At 53.6% G+C, this 6,347-nt stretch overlaps 1 pseudogene; it reads right to left on the bottom strand.

The window, feature by feature from the left end:
- Nucleotides 1-4,896: 4,896 nt before the first annotated feature.
- Nucleotides 4,897-5,915, bottom strand: LOC125524835 (annotated as a pseudogene).
- Between the last annotated feature and the right edge of the window lie 432 nt (nucleotides 5,916-6,347).

Raw genomic sequence — 6,347 nt, 5'->3', positions numbered from 1 at the left:
CTGTGGGCCTACTAAGTTGACGTACCAAGGGCTTTGTCAACTTAGTCAATATAAACGATTCTAGCTACAGTGATCGTACGATGTCCATCCAACGGCCGTAGTGCTTCTTCAACCTCTGGTCTTCTTGCTCCAGCCGCCCAAAGTAGCGCCGGTCATGCTGCCTGCTCCTGCCTCTCGTGGCCGGCTGTGCTGCCACGGAGGCCTCACCGCCCCCTACTATTCCCACCGCTGGCCAGGCCCTGCGGCGACAGCAGCCTCACACCGCAGCCAAATGAGTGAACCCTCATACTCCTCTCTGCGTGGGCATCCACTGCCGCGTCTTCACCGGCTCCGCGTCGTCCCCTTCCTAGGCCTCGCCGTCGTCCACCGCCCTGGTGCTCTCGGCGCGGTGTGGTCAACGTGGTCAAGGAACTACTTCCATCGGACGTGGACTGTACGTGGAGAGGCTGACAGCTGGGTCCATGGCGGCAGCAAGGAAGTGCCTCCTTATTACACGGAAAATAATGATTCCTCCACCTGATAGTAGGGACCCACCGGACGGGCCACCAGTATTTTGCAAAAAAATTGTTTCCCCCTGACTGCTGGGACCCACCGGACGGGCCACCGTATTTTGCGAAAAAAACGTTCCCCCCGCTGTCAGCTCGGACCAACCGGAAGTGCCTCCTTATTACGCATAAAAAATGAATACTCCCCTGGCTAGCTGGGACCCACCTTGCTGGGAGGCTGACTTGTGGGCCTACTAAGTTGACGGGGACGAAGGGCTTTGTCAACTTAGTCAATATGAATGGTTCTAGCTCCAGTGACCGTACGATGTCCATACAACAGCCGTAGTGCTTCTTCAACCTCTGGTCTTCTTGCTCCAGCCGCCCAAAGCAGCGCCGGTCGTGCCACAAGCTCCTGCCTCCCATGGCCGGCTGTGCTGCCTCAGAGGCCTCACCGCCCCCTACTATTCCCACCGCTGGCCAGGCCCTGCGGCGATGGCAGCCTCACACCGCAGCCGAAGCAGTGAACCCTCATAGTCCTCTCCGCGTGGGCTTCCATTGCCGCATCGTCCCCTTCCTAGGCCTCGCCGTCGTCCACCGCCGTGGTGCTCTCCGCGCGGCGTGGTCAACGTGGTCAGGGAACGACTTCCATCGGAAGAGTACTGTACATGGAGAGGCTGACAGCTGGGTCCACGGCCACAGCCTAGTTTTTTGTGGTTTGCCAAGTAAGTCGCTTTGTCAGGCCTGTTGGGCTGCAAATCTTTCAAGACGAGGAGAGCTTTCATTCGGCTGGCCGAGAAAATGGCCCATCAGTAATGAGAAATGGGTTGTACATTTTTAAAACACATCAAACCAGCAATTAGTTTCAAATATCTTTTTTTCATTTCAAGATTTTAAATTACATTAATTTTTATGCGTGGAGAATTTGTTGGATTTTATATTGATATACGTTTATTTTTAAAATCAGTTTGAACGTGAGCCGAAATTTCGGGATTAAAAACAGTTCGGACCACACTGAAATATGCAAAATTTCGTATAATTTTTTAACCGTTGCCACAATATGGGCTGTAATGCTAACAAAAAGAATATGGGCTCCAAAAAAAACCTTAAGAATTAGCAAATGGGCTGTAAATTATTAGAAATAATGGCAGATGGGTTGTATGCTGTTTTCCACAGATTTGAGGCTTTCATAAAAAGAAAGGTTGATGCACAAGCACTGACTGTTGGATGTCCATCCAACAGCCGTCGTGCTTCTTCAATCTCTGCTCTTGCTGCTCTAGCCGCTCAAACAAGCGCCGGCGGGAGTGCCTGCTCCCTCCTCCTCGCGGCCGGCTGTGCTGCCGCGCAGGCCTCACCGCCCGACCGTACTCCCATCACTGGCCTAGCCATCCCTCTACTCACCCACACCTGTTGTTATTCTCCGGCGACGGCAGACGGACCAGTAAACCCTCGTACATTCGTACTCCCCTCCACATGGGAAACAACTGTCAAGTCTTCCCTGCCTCCGTGTCGTCCCCTTCCTAGGCCTCGCCATCGTCCACCGCCCTGGTGCTCTTGGCGCGGCATGGTCAACGTGGTCAAGGAACGACTTCCATAGGACGTGGACTGTACGTGGAGAGGCTGATAGCTGGGTCCACGGCCGCAGCAAGGAAGTGCCTCCTTATTACGCGGAAAATAATGATTCCTTCACCTGACAGCTGGGACCCACCGGACGGGCCACTGTATTTCGCAAAAAAAAACGTTTCCCCCTGACTACTGGGACCCACCAGCTACATCTTCACATGCAAGGAAGTGCGTCCAGGCAAAAAAATGATTCACCCCCTGACTGTTGGGGCCCACCAGCTACATCTTCGCAGGCAAAGAAGTGCCTGATAGTCGGGACCCACCTGGTCGAAGCGTATGTAGCATTGTTATTCTGGTCGCGAACGTGTACGTACATACTGGTCGATGTAGAGGCGCGCACGTGTCGTAGTAGAGGCGTGCACGTAGCATGTACACGTACATACAGCGGCCAAGGTGCAAGAAAGAAAATACGGCCACGTATGTGTACATACGGGCGGGGTCTCGAATGCCTACTCGCGCATACGTATGGCCAGGGCTCGTGTACATGGCTGGTTCAGAACGGAGAAACAGCGTCGTCATCGTGTTCATGGGGAGGCAACGGAATGCGTCGTGTTCATGGGGAGGCAACGGAATGCGTCGTGTTCATGGGGAGGCAACAGAATGCGTCGTGTTCATGGGGAGGCAATGGAACGCATGGGAGCCAACCGGCTGGGTCGGAACAGAATGCGTGGTCGTGTTCATCAGGAGGGCTTGGACGGAACAGGCGATGGAAACGAGGCCTGGCGTACCGCAAAACGGAGGAAACAAGCTTGTGTTCGACCGGCCACGTTCGAAACGGGATCCTGTTCATCGGGAGGGGTCTGGCGTGCTGCAAAACGGAGGAAACGGACCTCCTACGGTCGAAACGGGGGTCCTATTGATCGGGAGGGGTGTGGCGTACCGCAAAACAGAGGAAACGGACTTGTGTTGGAGCACTACGGTCGAAACGGGGGTCCTGTTCATCGGGAGGGGTGTGGCATACCGCCATGGGATATTGTTCATCTCCACCGTCGACCTCCTCCAGCCTCCATGGGCTCCTGTTAATCCAGCCTCCACGGGCTCGTGTTCAACCAACCTCCACCGCGCGCTACTCCACTAGCTACTGTTCAACAACCCCTCCACCGTCTACTGTTCATCCAGCCCTCCACACCACGGGGTCCTGTTCAACCACCCCTCCACGGGCACCCCTCCACCGTCTACTATTCATCCAGCCCTCCACACCACGGGGTGATGTTCAACCACCCCTCCACCGTCTACTGTTCATCCAGCCCTCCACACCACGGGGTCCTGTTCATCCACCCCTCCACGAGCATCCCTCCACCATCTACTGTTTATCCAACCCTCCACCACACCATGGGGTCCTGTTAATCCAGAGGCAAAGCCACCGCTCACTATTCATCCAAACCCCCCCCCGCAACACTCACTGTTCATCCCATCAATCGGCTTCAGTTAGCAGGAGTAGCGAAGGAATCACTCGATCGGGTTCAGTTAACAGCCATCGATTGATCGCTCGGGTTCAGTAACGCGTAGCCTGCAGTGCAATCGCTCGGGTTCAGTTAGAGCCCAACGCCTCGCTCGGGTTCAGTTAGAGCCAACGCCTCGCACACACGCGCGTACATGTACGAGAGAAACGCGCATCGCTCGGCCCCCGACCTCCCACCATAACCGGGAACTCCCCGAAATTTTCCTCGCCCTCACTTCTACCACGGTTTTTTTCGTCATGGACGGCCCAAAGAATGTCATGTAGCTGCGTCTCCGGCCCGCCCAGGACGAAAATCCCATTTTCTGTCATGATTTTTTGTCATAGAAGTAGGAGCCCACCACATCTATGATGATACCAGGTTTTGTCACAATTATTGTCATAGAAGTGTCATATGTATGACAGAAAAAATTTCGTTCGACCCAAAATGTCACGGATGTATCTTTTTTTTGTAGTGACAACGTATGTTCTATGTCCTAAGACCTGAGATCATGCATGTACTCAGGATGGTGATATACTTGCTTTGGGCCGACCAAACGCTACTCCTTAACTGGGTAGTTATCTCTACTCATAATGTCTCAGTTGGTAGCTCGCGTTCCGGGTTTTATTTTCGTCCCACCTCACCCGGTCTTTTTTGGTACTTCTTTGGTACTTGCTCCCACCTCCCGCTCAGCCGAGACGGTTATTTTCGTAGTCCCTCCCACCTTCCAGGTAGTTCCCTCCATGCAAAAAAAATCGAACCAACCGATCTCTACTCCTAATGAAGCAGTTGGTAGCCTCGTACGGTTTATTTTCGTCCCACCTACCATGGTTTTATTTGGTACCTGCTCCCACCTCCCAATTTTGTCGGTTTTTTTCGTCGGTTTTTTATTCGCCCCCTCCCACTGGCTGGATAAACCCAATGTTTATTTGGTAACACAATGAATTCACATATGGTGATTGATTTCTTCTTTGGTAACCCAACTAACGGATGGTAATCAATCTTCAAATATCAAAACCAAACATACAAGGCAACAATTAATTCATTTTTTTGACCGATTATTTTTCGTCTCCCCTCCCACATACCTTTTCGCTTCACCGCCCACATAAACCCATCGGATTAGTTACCATATAAAAGAATTAATCACAATCAATCAAGCATTGATGGGATATTTCCTTACATTGATGTGATTTTCATTTCTTATCATGAATCATACACGTCAAAAAAGGTAAAACGTGCGAGTATCGTGGGCACATGCCCTACAAATCCGAAAATGCCTACAAAAATTAAATCAGAATCAATCAAGCATTGCTGGTATATTTTACTTGTTTTGATGGGATTTTTGAACACGGTACCATTAACTCGATCCTCCCACCGCTGCCCTCCTCACGAGCCTGGACGGCCGATCCTCTCGACGTCTACCCTCATGTGTCCTCGCGCCGCCATCATCTTCTTCTCTTCGATCTCCTTGACTAGGAGGACTCCTCTGTGCCCCAGGCCCTGGCCGACGTTGGCGACTCCTCGGTACTCCACCCGCGCCATCACATCCAACGCAGGCGAAACTCCAGCTGATGCCACGGGATCCACATCCTACGCTCGTCGGCCATCTTCCACTCCGGCTGCTGCGTGGTGCCTCCGCTGCGGGAGGCAACCTGGCAGGGGCAGACGTAGCCGTCCTCGTGCAGCCCGATCCATGCGTCTAGCTCGGCGGTGAAGTAGCCTCGGCCTCTGAAAGGCAGCATCCACTCCCCATGGCGCCTCCACTTGCAGCTCCTGGTGTCGACGGAGTACGTGCCGCAGACCGCCCTGCTCCACGAGGACACGAATATGGTGCGCCCGTTCGGGTGCAGCACGTAGGAGAAGATCATCTCGTCCTTGGTGAAGGGCCTTGGCATGCTTTTCCAGGACCAGTAGGTGGGCAGCAGGTCGTCGTCTTCCGTCGTCGGTGGCTTCGCCATCGCCTCAAAGGACACAGGCCGCTCCATGAAGTGGAAGGCGAACGCGTACAGCGCGTCGCCGGCGCTGGAGGTCAGGAAGGTGTTGGAGCCACAAAGCAGTGCATCTCGAACGGGAGGGCCGACGGGCAGTCCGGCGGTGTCAGTGTCGTAGAAGAGGGTTCCGGCGTGTATGTTGCTCGTGGCGATGATGTTGCTGCCCAGGGCTGCGAACTACATGGCACGGCCACGCTCAGGTGACACTAGCCGGAGGACAGGGGGGCGCTGAGGTCGGGACTGTCGGCATCGATCTAGCGGATGGTGAAGCCCTTGTGCCAGTCGTCTAGAACCAGATAGAGGCTCTTATCCTTGTTGCCACTGCGGTTGTGGTAGTAGTTGGGCTCATCCTCCTCGCCCTTCCTTCTTTGCTTAGACATCCCGCCCCCGACTAACTGAATTCTGAAGTATATACCAGAAAAACACGTACGCAGATGAAAACACTCGAATTGATTGGACGTAGCTGGCTAACCACGGTTGATGTAGTATCGATCTACTAGAAGCAACACGGATACGCGGAAGCAATTGATACACACGGGCATGCCTCGTGCCCGCTGATCTTTCTATTGGTCTCTGGGTGTACTGTTTATAGGGGTGCAGGGTAATACATATATATAGCTATAGCTAGGACTTGCAACATAACCGATTCGGGACGGAACTACTGATCCTACTTGGTGATGGATTCCTGCACAAGCCGGACATGAGACGTGCTTTTTTTTCTTGAGGGAAACGCCGCCACCGCCGCCGCCACCGCGAAACCCTAGGGCAGGGCGCTAGGATCCCCAAAGCAGGGCAGGCAGCCAGGAGTGGTG

This window comes from Triticum urartu, chromosome 7 (genome assembly GCF_003073215.2).
Source record: "Triticum urartu cultivar G1812 chromosome 7, Tu2.1, whole genome shotgun sequence".
Taxonomy (NCBI): Eukaryota; Viridiplantae; Streptophyta; class Magnoliopsida; order Poales; family Poaceae; genus Triticum; species Triticum urartu.
Note: the sequence above shows the minus strand (reverse complement) of the source record. Positions and strands in the feature narration are given on the sequence as shown.